This window comes from Chrysochloris asiatica, unplaced genomic scaffold (assembly GCF_000296735.1).
Source record: "Chrysochloris asiatica unplaced genomic scaffold, ChrAsi1.0 scaffold00118, whole genome shotgun sequence".
NCBI lineage: Eukaryota > Metazoa > Chordata > Mammalia > Afrosoricida > Chrysochloridae > Chrysochloris > Chrysochloris asiatica.
Genome location: NW_006408636.1, coordinates 5,065,625 through 5,080,241, shown reverse-complemented (window position 1 = coordinate 5,080,241; position 14,617 = coordinate 5,065,625).

Here is a 14,617-nt window from a genome sequence, read left to right as displayed (position 1 = left end):
TGTCTGCATCTGAATCCTCCTTATTTATTGATTGTTTAAGGGACGCTGCCTGTCTTAGGTGGTCAGTGCGAATTCCTCAGTCTTACCAGTCATTGAGACTCATTGCAGCATGGCAATGGCTCTGTCTTAAGTAGCCGAGGTTCCACGTGATCCTTACCCGTGTGCTCATTTCTTAATTGGGTTATTTGTCTTATTTTTGTAAATGTGTTGTATTGTCCTATAAATTTAAAAAATGAGTTTCTTATCTGATATGTCATTGAAAAAGATTTTTTTCCAGTATGTGGGTTTCAGTTTTACTCTCTTGGTGAAGTCTTTTGATGCACATAAGTTTTTAATTTTTCTTATGTCCCACTCATCTATTTTGTATAGTTTTGTTTGTATACTTTTGAAAATGTGTGATAGTCTGTATATGGCCTGAATTAGCGTCCTCACATTTGTTCTTATTTTTTCATTGATGATCTTCATAATTTTGGAATTCACATTTAGACCTTTAATCCATGTTGATTTCATTTTTGTATAGTGTGTCAGGCAAAGGTCTTGTTTCAGTCTTTTATATATAGCTTTCAATTTCTGCCAGCACCATTTGTTAAAGGGACTGTCTCTACCCCATGCAATGTGCCTAGGCATTTTGTTGAAAATCATTTGGCTGTATGTGGTTGGGTTAATTTCTGGATTCTCGATTCTGTTCCATTGATCAATGTATCTTTCATTGTACTAGTTCCAGCCTGTTTTGACCACCATGGTCATGTAGTAAAGTTTGAAATCGGGGAATGAGGGACCTCCAACCTTGTTCTTCCTTTTCAGCAGTGCTTTGCTTATCCTTGGTATCATTACTTTCCATATAAATTTAGTAATTGTCCTTTCCATCTCTTTGAAGAATGTTGTTGGAATCTGGATTGGGATTGCATTATATGTGTAAATTGCTATGTGCACTAGTGACACTTTCTCGATGTTGAGTCTTCCTATGCAGGAATATGGTATGTTCTTCCACTTCTTTAGGTCTCTTTTGGTTTCTTGCAGTAGTGTTTTGTAATTTTCTTTGTATAAGTCCTTTGTTTTTCTGGTTATGTTTATTCCTAAATATTTCATCCTTTGTGTGGCTATTGTAAATGGTATTGCTTTCCTAATGTCCTTTTTATTGCTATTGCTGTTGCTATAGAGAAATCCAATTGATTTTTGTATGTTAATCTTTTACCCTGTCTTTATGCTGACTCTTTCGATGAGAACTAAGAGTTTTTTTTGCTGAGTCTTTGAGGTTTTCTATGTATAGATCATATCGTCTGCAAATAAAGAGTTTTACTTCCTCTTTGCCAATTAGGATGCCTTTAATTTCTTTATCATTCCATATAGCTCTGGCTAAAACTTCCAGCACAATATTGAATAGGAGCATTGATAAAGGACATCTTTCTCTCGTTCCAGTTCGCAGGGAGAAGGCTTTCAGTTTCTCTCCATTGAGCGTGATGTAGGCTCTTGGTTTTGTATATATGCTCTTGATTATGTTGAGGAATTTCCATTCAATTCCTACTTTGTTGAGTGTTTTTATCAAGAATGGATGTTGGATTTTGTCAAATGCCTTTTCTGTAGCAATCAATATGATCATATGGTTCTTTTCCTTTTTCTTATTTATATGATGGATTACACTGATTGTTTTCCTGATGTTGAAACATCCTTGCATCCCTTTTATGAAGCCCACTTCGTCATGATTTATTATTTTTTTGTTGTGCTGTTGGAATCTGTTGGCTAGGATTTTGCTGAGAATTTTTGCATCTATGTTCATGAATGATATTGGTCTATAATTTTATTTCTTAGTGATGTCCTTCCCTGGTTTTGGTATGAGGGTTATACTTGCTTCATAAAAAGTATTAGGGAGTTTTCCATGCTCTTCTATGTCCTGGAATAATTTGAGTAGAATTGGTGACAGTACTTCTCTGAATGTTTGGTAGAACTCAGCTGTGAAGCCATCTGGGCCTGGGCTTTTGTTGGTTGGGAGTTTTTTGATGACCTGGTCAATTTCTTCTTTTGTTATCTGTTTGTTCAAGTTTTGTACTTCAGTCTGAGTAAATTTAGGTAGGTCATGTTTTTCTAGAAATATATCCATCTCATCTAAATTTTCGAATTTTTTGGAGTACAGCTCTTCATAGTATTCTGTTATTATGCTTTTGATTTCATTTGGTTCTGTTGTGACTTCACCTATCTGGTTTCTGATGTGATTTATTTGTGTCCTCTCCCTCTTTTCTTCAGTTAGTTTTGCCAATGGTTTGTTAATTTTATTTATCCTTTCAAAGAACCAGCTTCTTGTCTTGTTCATTCTTTCTACAGTTTTTTGATTTTCCATCTCATTTATTTCTGCTCTTATTTTTATTATTTCTTTTCTTTTGGTGACTGTAGGTTCCCTCTGCTGGTCTGCTTCTAATTGTTGAAGATGCTGTGTTAATGTGTTGATGTGTTATGTGTTATGTGTGCATTTATCGCAATTAATTGTCCTCTCAGGACTGCTTTTGCCTTGTCGAAAAGATTTTGATTTTTTTTTTTTCATTCTCGTTTGTTGTTAGGAACTTTGTGAATTCACGTTTAATTTCTTCTTTTACCCAGTCGCTTTTCAGCAGGGTGTTGTTCAGTTTCCATGTTTTCAACTTTATTTCCTTGGGCTTCTTATTGTTGATTTCTAGTTTTATAGCATTGTGGTCTGAGAAGATGCTCTATAGAATTTTGATAGTTGTGAATTTATGGAGGCTTGCTTTGTGACCTAACACATGGTCAATTTTGGAAAATGTTCATGTGCACTCGAGAAGAATGTGTATTTTGCTGTTGTTGGATAGAATGCTCTATATACACCTATGAGGTCAAGTTGATTGATTATGTTGTTTAGTTCCTCTGTAACATTTTCAAGATTCTTTCTGGTTGTTCTGTCCCTTTTCTAAAGTGGTGTGTTGAAATCTCCCACTATAACTGTGGGTTTATCTATTTCTTTCTTCAATTCCAGTAAGGTTTGCTTCATGTATCTTGGTGCTCTTTCATTGGGATCGCATATATTTATTATGGTTATGTCGTCTTGCTCAATTAACCCTTTGATCATGAGATAGTGTCCTTCTTTGTCTCTTATGCTGGTTCTCATCTTAAAGGCTACTTTGTCAGAGATTAGTATTGCCACTCATGCTTGTTTATTGTTTCAGTTGGCTGGGTAAATTTTTTTCCATCCTTTAACTTTTTGTCTATTTTTGTCATTGTGTGTAAGGTGTGTCTCTTTCAGGCAGCATATTGATGGATCTTGTTTTCTTATCCATTCTGCCACTCTTTGTCTCTTCACTGCTGCATTCAATCCATTGACATTCAATGTACTTATCGATATGTCTGAATTGTTTGCTTTCATTATGTTACTTTTTTGGTGGTGCTGTGCATTCTTTTGTTCTGCATTTTTTCTTGTATTCAATTTGTGTTTCTTGAGCTGTTTCTTGTCAGTTTCTTCCTAGTTTCTATGTTCGCTTGTTCTGCTTGGGAGTTCATTTTTATGACATATTGTGGTGTGTTAACTTTCTTTGGAGTCTACTAACTTTTCTCTGCATTTAGGATACTCCATTGTAACCTGTAATTTGCGTGGCATCCCCACCACCTTGGTTTCTGTTGCTGTGTATGTCCCTTCTTTGACATTGCTATAATTTTGGTCTTCAGTTGATCTCTTGGCTCCTTTGAGTTTCTTGTTGTAGTCTCATTCTGTTCTGGACTCCACTATCTGTTGGCTGTGTGCCAGGTGGTTTTGTCACACCTGTCAATCTGTTTGTTGTCTGTTCTTGTTGGTTATCAGCCCACAGAACTCCCTTTAAGATGTTTTGAAGTGCTGCATTGGTTTTGATAAAATCTCTCAGATTCTGTTTATCCTGGAATGTTTTGATTGAACCATTGTATTTGATTGACAGTTTTGCTGGATAGATGATTCTTGGTTGGCAGTTTTTTTTTTCCTTGCAGAGCTTTGTATATGTCTCCCCATTGCCTTCTTGCCTGCATGGTTTGTTCTGAGTAGTCTGAGCTTTATCTAATTTGCTTGCCTTTATAAGTGATATGTCTCTTCTCCCTGGCAGCTTTTAGCATTCTTTCCTTGTCTTTGATTTTGGAGTGCTTGGTTTTTATATGTCTTGTAGACTTTCTTTTGGGGTCTAGCCTTCCTGGGGTACGTTCAACTTCTCGAATGTTTATTTTCTCATCTTTCAAGGTGTTAGGGAAATTTTCTTCCAGAATCTCTTCAACTATCTCCTCTGTGGACTTCTCTGATTCTTCTTGTTCCAGAATACCAATAATTCTTACATTATTCCTCTTCATGTTATTCAGCATGAATCTTAGACTATCTTCATATTGTTTTATCTTTTTGGCTGCTTGCTCTTCTATCTTGGCTGTATTGAAAGATTTGTCTTCCAGTTCGCTAGTTCTGGCTTCCATCTCTTCTAGTCTGCTCCTTTCCCCTTTCAGCCTATTGTCCATTTCTGATATCTTATTATTGATCATCTGGACATCTTTTTGCAGGTTTTGAATTGTTTCCAATGCTGTATCAATCCTATTTGATTGTTCCTGCAGTACTTTCCTTACTTCTTCCTTATTTTCCTCTACCCCTTTTTGAAGCATTTGAATTTGTTTCCATATCATTTTTCTGAATTCCCTATTAGGCATATCCAAAACCCGCTCCTCCTCTATAAAGCCTTTGTCTTTCTCCAGTTCATTTGCATCAGCTGCTCTCTTCTATTTTTGGATGTATTTCGATAAGATTTGTTGTTTTTTATTTGTCATTATTATTATTATTATTTTATTATTATTATTAATATTATAAGGAGATAGGCTTCCCTTATCACCTGTAATGTGTAGCAGGTGTTGTTAGGTCTTGTCTCAGTGGTGGAGTATTATGGTTTATTCTTATAGCTTGGCTATATGGCCACAATTCCTGCCTCTTCTAAGGTGACGTAGGGAGGAAAATCTCTCACCTCCAGGAAAGATGTGTGATCTAAAGGACCCAAAACAGAAGTAATATAGCACATAGACAAAAATCACCACTTTGGAGCAGAGATGCGGCTTTGGTCAACTTTCCCGTGCTACTCCATCAATATGTGTGCACATAGAAGCCTCCAGCAGTGGGTTGGAGTAACCCCTCTTTCAGGCCCCTCCTCTAGCCACTGCTGTATAGGTGGACAGATATATATTGGGAAGTTAATGGGAGAATCATCGTCCACTATTTTTGTCTCTGAAGGTCAGTTTATTATCTGCCTATTGGCAAGGCAAGTCTTGGGGATGGTTGAGTCCTATTATGCTGTGGTTTTGGTTTCACAAATTTTTTTGTATTGATTGACTGCTGTCAGACTGGTTTGGCAAGCTCAGCAGCTGCAGCTTGCTAGAACAATAGCTGGAAATTCCAAGCTGCTACCTGGAAGAAAGGCCAGGTGGCCCACCCCAGGCTCAGATACATGGCCTCAGATATGGTCCTGTCAGTGTTGTCATAAGTCGCCACCCAGCTCCGTCTCTCTATACCATGGGAAAACTGTCCTGCCTGATATCTGGGCTGAGAAATAATTCTGGGAAATTAACCTGGCTTCTGTGGCTGCCGCCCAAAACCGGAAGTCCCAATCTTCTTTTGAGCTTACTTCCTATAAGTCTTTCCAGTCTTACCTCTTGCCATGCCCTGATTTGCACTTTTCATTCTGGCAACAGCAAACTACACTGTTACTTGTCTCATCCCCTAGACCTTTACTCCAGCTGTTATCTCTGTTGGATTGCTTTTTAGACCCTTTAAGCCTCAGCTCAGGTATCCTGTCTTTGTTAGGTTATCCTTCTACACCACTTTGTTTATGTTCTTCCATAGCACTAATTGCAGTGCATTGCACTCGTTTGTTTCCATTTTGTTTCTCTTTCACAGGTATTGGAGCAATCTGAAAATGGGAACCACATCTTATTGCCTCTGTGTTACCAGCACCTTTCTTACAGCTTGTCACACTGTGTTGTTAATAAATAAATGTGTGAATGATTGAATGGAATGAATGATAGAGATTGGGGCAGAGTAGAAGTCTGAAGAAGTTGAGGAGAAACCCACAAAAATACCTGGTTAGTGGAGTCCTCCAGTATGACTAGTAAGATTTTTCACCCTGCACTCATCCTGGTGCCTGGAATATCCCAAACTGGGATAACAGAGGGCCTTTTCTGAAGCAACCCAAAAAGGAGAAATTCAGTATCACATTTTAATTGCAGCATTACATACAAGATACATGCTAAAAAATGATCACTCTTGTAACTCCAAATATGACTGGGTAAGTGCTACCTCCTCAAAGTAGTACTTATTGTTGTTATTAAGTGCTATTGAGTCAATTCCAACTCATAGCCTGACATCTGACTCAAGGAATTGGACTTGCTAACCTCTACAACTGAGCGAGTCATTTCATACATATAAATATATATATATATATCTGTTATTGATGTGTACTGTCGAGTTGGTTCCTGCACAGAATTCCTGAGAATAGCTGGTGGGTTTGAACTGTTAATCCTGTGGTTACTAGTGCTTATAATAAAGTGCCACACCAGGGTTCAAACATATATATTCACTTGCTTTGATTCTCTAGAGAGAATCCAGCCTAAGACACTTGTATTTTATTGATTATGCAAAGACATTTGACCATGGGTCCTAACAAAAGATGGATACTCCTGAAAGCAGCTAGGGAAAACAGAAGTGTTACATACAAAGGTAAGCAAGTCAGATTAAGCTCAGATCTCTCAGCAGAAACCATGTAAGCAAGAAAGCAATGGGGAGACATATATAAAACCCTGAAAGAAAAAAAACTGCCAACCAGGAATCCTTTATCCAGCAAAGCTATCAATCAAATATGAAGGTGTAATCAAAACATTCCAGGATAAACAGAAGCTAAGGGATTTTGCCAAACCCAACCCTGCACTACAAAATATCCAAAAGGGAGTTCTGTGAACAGAGAACAAACAAGAAGAGACAACAACCAGAGATTGACATACATGGAAGCACCTCCCAGAAATAAACCTACAGAAGGAAGAGTGGAGAACAGAACAAAACTGTAAGAACAAACTCAGAGTATCTGGGAGGTCAGTCTATGATCAAAACAATTACAATGTCAAAGAAGATAAACACATAGGAACAGAGAGCCAGTTAGTGAGAAGGTCAGATAGATTACAGCATAAAATAGACTGCACTAAGTGGAGGGAAAAGTTAATGGATAAGTTAACCTCAAAGAAAATTAATGCTTCACAACATATCAAGAAAATGAAAATCCAAGAACATGGAAACATTAAAACTATGAGGAAACTCACAAGAAAGAACACAAAAAGCATGAACTCAGTGAAGGAAGAAACACAGAAAAAGAAAGCAGCAACACCACACACACACACACACACACACACACACACAAATACAATGTCAGCAATTAATCCATACTTATCTATAATTACACTGAATTTGAATGGATTAAATGCACCAGCTATGAGACAGATGGTGGCAGAATGGATAAGAAAACATGATCCTACAATATGCTCTCTGCAAGAGATGCATCTCTCACACAGAGACAAAAACAGATTAAAAGTCATAGGATGAAAAAAACATGTAGTAAGCTAATTGCAATAAAACTGAACAGGAGTGGCAGTTTAAATCTCTGATACAATTAACTTGAAGACAATAACCAGCATAATAGATAAAGATGGACATTATCTCATGATTAAAGAGACAATTGAACAAGATGACATAACGATAATAAATAACTATGCTCCCAATGAAAGAGATCCAAAATATATAAAGCAAACTCTAACAGATTTGAAGAAATAAATAGACAAATCTACAATAATAATGGGTAATTTTAATAAACTGCTTTCAAAAATGGATAGAACAACCAGAAAGAAACTTGACAAAGACACAGAAGAACTAAACAACATAATCAGCCAACTGGACCTCATTGATGTGTACAGAGCATTCAACCCAACAACATCACAATACACATTCTTTCCCAGTGCACATGGAACATTCTCCAGAATAGATCACGTGTTAGGCCACTATACAAATCTCCATAAATTTATAAACATTAAAATACTACAAAGCATCTTCTCAGGCCACAATGCTATCAAATTAGAAATCAACAATAGGAAGACAAAGGAAATCAAATCAAATACTTGGAAACTGAATAACACCCTTCTGAAAAGCGACTGTGTAGTAGAGAAATACAATGGGAATTCACAAAGTTCTTAGAGAACAAAAACCATATACTAAAATCTTTGGGATGTGGCCAAAGCAGTGCTGAGAGCACAGTTTATTTCAAAAAATACACACACCCAAAAATAAGAACCAAAATCACATTAATACAACATCTCCAACAACTAGAAACATACCAGCAAAGTAAACCTACAGTCAACAGAAGAAAGGAAATAATAAAAATTAGAGCAGAAGTAAATGAGATAGAAAACAGAAAAACTATGGAAAGAATCAACAGGACAAGAAGCTGGTTCTTTGAATGAATTAATAAAATTGACAAACCTAACAAAAGAAGAGAGGGAGAAGACACAAATAACACACAAAGGAAACCACATGGGTGATGTCACAACAGAATCAATAGAAATAAAAAGGATAATAACAGAATATAATGAAGAGTTGCATTTCAATAAATTTGAAAATCTAGACGAGATGGATACATTTTTAGAAAAGCACGACCTATCTAAACTTACATAGAGTGAAGTAGAAAACTTGAACAGACCTATAAAAAAGGAAGAAATGAATCAGGTCATCAAAAACTCCAAATCAGGAACTGGGGCTTGGTGGTAGATTGGCGAGAAGTGCAGTGAGGCTCTGTCAGCAACAACACAGTAAACTGCACAGAGCAAGTTCAGAATGGTCCCTGAATTCTGAACCACATATAAAGGAATAATAATAATAATAAGTGAAGGCTTATAGCCAGTGGAATTTGTAGTGGAAACATGAAATCCAATGCTTGCATATCCTCCAGCCTTAGAGGCTCCCAGAGTGGCCCTCTTGGGTGAGAGAGATTGCGGGAAAGATCAGAGTCGCCAAAGACACTTGACTCTAAGATAAAGGTGTGGACACTCTTTTTTTTTTTTTTTTTTTTTTTTTTTTTTTTTTTTTTTTTTTGTACGTGTTCATTGGTCTCTCACTGTTTGCACACCTTCATTCTGGTGACTAGCGGGGGTGCCTGAGCAAATTGACAACCCCCCCCCCCACACACACACCTGGAGGTTTCTACTAAGCATACACACAGACCTGCTCAAAATTTAAAGGAACAGTTTCCACTTAGAATCAAACGACCTCAGCTGACCCTGAACTGTTAATCACCAGGAAAAGGGACTGAAAAGGGTTGTGGGGTAGGAGAGACAAAGACTAAAAAGGAAACAGCCTGAAAATTAAATTCTGAGTTAATGACCAACAGTGGCATCTTGAAATTTCTCAGGTGGCCTTGAAGGCAAGAAGCTGAGAGAGGGACATTAAAGTCATAATCATATTTGGCTACAGAATTCTTTTCTTTTCTTTTTTCTTTTTTTGTTTTTGTTGTTGTTGTTGTTGTTCTTTTATCTCTTTTCTATGATTTAAGACTACAGTTTCCAATATGTCTTTTTTGTTGTTTCTGTTCTGTTTTTTGGTCCTCTCTTTACCTTTAAAGGGGGCTCTTTATCTCCCTACATTACCCAAGAAGAGACAGAAATTGCGGTCATATAATGCAACTACAATCAAACCCTATAAAATCCCACCATCATCCAGTTAAGAACCAATACCAGCTGCCATACACCAGGTAGGCAGCCAACATCTGTAACTGATACCCTGAGTTGAGTAATAAGAAGAGTAAAAAGAGAAGCTCAACTCTTGATCATATCTACATAGAGGCAATCAGAAAAAAATACCAAAACATACATTTATCTAAGTATTATGCTCACAGCCAACTACTGAATATGCATAAGAAACAGATGGCCATCTCTGAACATGTCCAGAAACAAGATAAATTGACTGAGACAAATGAGCTGGAGGTAGACCTTGACTTCATATTGGAAGGAGGACAGGCTTTGGAAATGCCTGAGAAGGAATTCATAAAAATGGTAATGAAATGTACCAAAACATTTTACAGAGGGTTTGAGAAAAATAAGGAAGAAGTCAGGAAAGTGTTACAGGAACAGTCAAATAAGATAGATATAGCATTGGAAACAATTCAAAACCTACAAAGAGAGGTCTAAATGATTAATAATAGAATATCAGAAATGGACAATACACTGAAATGGCAAAGGAGTAAAACTGAAGAGATGGAAGCCAGAACTAGTGAGCTTATTATTGAAAGTAATCTTTCAATACTACTAAGATAGAGCAAGCAGAAAAGAGGATTAAAAAAAAATCTGAAGAAGGTCTAAGATGCATGATGGACAACATGGAGAGAAATAAAAAGAATTATTGGCATTCCAGAACTGGAAGACTTATAAAAGTCCAGAGGGGAGATAGTTGAAGAACTGCTGGAAGAAAATCTCCCTAACATGCTGGAAAGAGAAAATATAAGCATTCAAGAAGCTCAACAAACCCCAGGAGGAATAGACCCCAAAAGAAAATCACCAAAACATATAATAATCAAGCTCTCCAAAATCAAAGACAAGAAGCATTCAACCCAAGAACAGCACAATTTACACATTCTTTTCCAGTATACAACAGAGCCCTGTTGTTCCTAGGTTCAGTATACATCTCTGTTTACCTTTGTTCAATTTAGCCCATGCAAACTTGCCTAAAATTTCTCCTATCTACCTTGTTCTTCCATTCCCTTCCCACTTCTTGTGTATTGCCATCCACCAACACCTGTACTATCATGTGTCTATCCCGTATCCTTTGCTCTAACTTCCCTCCCTCCCATTGTACCTCCACCAATAACCAGAAAAAAACGAATTTTTTTCACCTTTTAGTGTGGGTACATTTTCTTAAGTTTTTACAGTAATGGTCTTTTGCAGTATTTCTCCTTTGTGACTAATTTCACTCAGCATAATGTCTTCAAGGTTCATCCATATTATGTGTGGCTTACAACTTCCTTGTTTTTTTTCAAGGTAGCATAATAATCCATTTTGCGTATACATGAAAGGTTTTTTTTATGCATTCTTCCATTGATGGACACTTAGGCTATCTCCATCTTTTTGCTGTTGTAAAAGTGCAGCTATGAACATTAGTGTATATATATATATACTTATGTTATGGCTCATATTTCTTGTAGATAAATATCAAGTAGAGGAATTGCTGGAGCATAAGATATTTCTATTTCCAACTTTCTGAGGAAGGGTCATACTGTTTTCCAGAGTGATTGAACCATTTTGCATTCCCACCAGCAATATAGGAGGGTCTCAGTTTCTCCACATCCTTGCCAGCATTTATTGTCCTCTACTTTTTTGAACATTACTGTTATTGCTGGTGTGAAATGATATCTCATTGTTGTTTTGATTTGCATCTCTCTAATGGCTAATAAGGAGCTCTGATAGCATAGTGGTTATGAATCGGGCTGCTAATCTTATGGTCAGCTGTTCAAAACTACCAGCTGTTCCGCAGGAGAAAGATAAAGCTTTCTGTTGCTGTAAAGATTGACACCCTCGGAAACCCTATGCAGGGTCGCTATGAATAGGAACTGACTCCACAGCACATAGCAACAACAAAAAAATGGCTAATGATCGAGAACATTTCTTCATATGTTTGTTAGCTGACAGAATGTCTTCCATGGTGACGTGTCTGTTCATATCCTGTGCCCATTTGTTAGTTGGGTTATTTGTCTTTTTCTTGTAAAGGTGTTGTATAGTTTCCTATAGATTTCAGAAATTAGTCCCTTGTCTGATACGTCATTGCAAAACTTTTTCCCCATTCTGTGGGCTCCCTTTTTACTCTTTGGGTGAAGTCTTTTAATACACAAAAGTTTCTAATTTTTAGTATGTCCCAATCATCTATTTTTTCTTTTTTTCTATTTTTTTTTCAGTGTATGCCCTTTATTAGAGCCCTCAAATTTGTCCCCATTTTTTCATCAGTGACCTTTGTAATTCTGGTATTTAGGTCTTTAATCCATGCTGAGTTGGTTTTTATATATGGCATTAGGTAAAGGTCTTGTTTTAATCTTTTGCTCATTGATTTCCAGTTCTTACAGCACCATCTGTTGGAGAGACTATCTCCTCTCCATGCAGTGTCCATTAGTGGAAGATCAGTTGGTTGTATGTGAATGGGTTAATTTCTGGATTCTCAGTTCTTTTCGATTGACCTATGCAACTTTCATTGCACCAGTACCAAGCTGTTTTGACCACTGGAGTCATGTAGTAAATTTTGAAATCAGGGAGTGAGAGGCATCCAACTATGTTCTTCTCAAGCAGTGCTTTGCTCTTCCTTGGTCTATTTCCTTTCCATATAAAGTTTGTAATTGTGTTTTCCATCTTTTTGAAGAATGTCACTTAAATCTGGATTGGGATTGCATTATATGTGTAGATTGCTTTGGGCTTTTGGTAGTACTGACATTTTCACAATGTTAAGTCTTCCTATCCAGGAGCATGGTATAATCTTCCACTTTTGAAAGTCTCTTTTGGTTTCTTATAGTAGTGTTTTGCAGTTTTCTTTGTATAAGTCCTTCAGTTCTCTGGTTACATTTATGCCTAAATATTTCATCCTTTGGGCGGCTATTATAAATGTTATTGCTTTCCTAATTTCCTTTTCAACATGATCTTTGTTCGTATAGAGGAATCCAACTGATTTTTGTATGTTGATCTTGTACCCTGCCACTGTGCTAAATTTTCCAATGAGGTCTAGTACCTTCTTTGTTGAGTCTTTGGGGTTTTCTACGTATAGTATCATCTCATCTGCAAGTAGAGAGAGTTTTACTTCCTCTTTGCCAAAGTGGATACTTTTAATTTCCCTATCTTGCCTTTCAGATCTGGCTAAAACTTCCAAAACAATATTGAATAGGAGTGTTGATAAAGGGCATCCTTGTCTGGTACCTGTTCACGAAGGAAAGTCTTTCAGTTCCTCTCCATTGAGAGTGATATTAGTTGTTGGTCTTGTATATGTGCCATTGATTATGTTGAGAAATTTCCTTTGAATTCCTACTTTGTTGTGTGTTTTTAATCAGGAATTGATATTGGATGTTGTCAAATGTCTTTTCTGAATCAATCGATATGATCATGTTTTTTTTTTTTCCTTTTTCTTGTTTATATGGTGGATTATATTGATTGTTTTTCTAATGTTGAACCATCCTTGCATCCCTGGCATGAATCCCACTTGGTCATGATGTATTATTATTATTATTATTTTGATGTATTGTTGAATTCTGTTGGTTACGATTTTGTTGAGAATTTTTGCATCTATGTTCATGAGGGATATTGGTCTATAATTTTCTTTCTTAGTGATGTCTTTCCCTGGTTTTGTTATGAGGGATATACTTGCTACATAGAATGTATTAGGGACTTTTCCATCCTATTCAATATTCTGGAATAATTTGAGTAAAATTGGTGACCCCTCTTCCCTGAATGTTTGGGAAAACTCACCAGTTGAAGCCATCTGGCTAGGAATTTTTTGGGTTTGGAGTTTTTTTGTTTTTTAATGTTTCATTGTGAATTATGTGACAGTTTACATGGGAGAACATTAGTTTTACATTCATCCTATCATATATCGTTTCATTGCCATGGTTACAATCCCCTCCATGCATCATCAACCAACCAAAGGGTGTACCCTGCAAGCCTGTCTTCCACACTCTCCCCCTGGCCCCCAGTCTTCAGTACACAGTCCCTCTCCCTCTCTGGATCTCAAGTCCCCAGCTGCTCCATATCTCCACATCATCATCTTTGCCTCCATCTCAGGCATCACTGCTTCTCTGGGTATGGTCCTGCTCTCTGCTCTTCTCTCTTGATGGTCCCAGGGACCTCCGCTCCTAGACTGAAAAGTTAATCACCCCGCTCCTTGGTACAAAACATCTACCTTTACATTTCCAACCCTCACAAGCAGTCCTGATAACAATTATTCACTATTGTATCACAAAAGACCCATCTGCACTTCACTTCACCAGCCCCGCCTAGACAAATTGGATACTACTCACTGGAGATTCTCCTTCCTTCACGCCCTCTGAATCTAGGTTCCCTCTTGAAATCACCAATCAGAGCATGTATTCCCATTGAGTCTTAGTGTTGGAAGGGGGTTTACACTGAGGGGACCTGACCACTTGCTTTGATGTCTCCTGGGCAAGCAACTCGCTTGTTCTTGCAGTAATAGTTGGTCTGCCTATGTTGTTTTGTGTTTTTCCTCTAGTTCTTTCTTTCAAGAAGTATCTTCTGTTCTTCTAGATGCTGCAGGCTGGTCTGCTCGTTCTTTCAAGTGGAAATTTCCCATCTCTGAAGATCTGGATATGCTTCAGGCTTCCACACTGTAATGCAGAGGCCCCGCAGGAAGCCTCCTTCACTGGGCACATCTTAGCCCCATTTTAGGTATTCCAATCAATTATAAACAGAAAACGGCCTTACAAGCTTTCTATGGTGATGTATTTGGCTATTCCTTTCTCTCCCCCTCCAGTGTCTATTTTATAATATAATGCAAGGAAAACAAAGATTCAAAAGACAGCCAAGCATCTTAACATTATTTCCCCCCTTT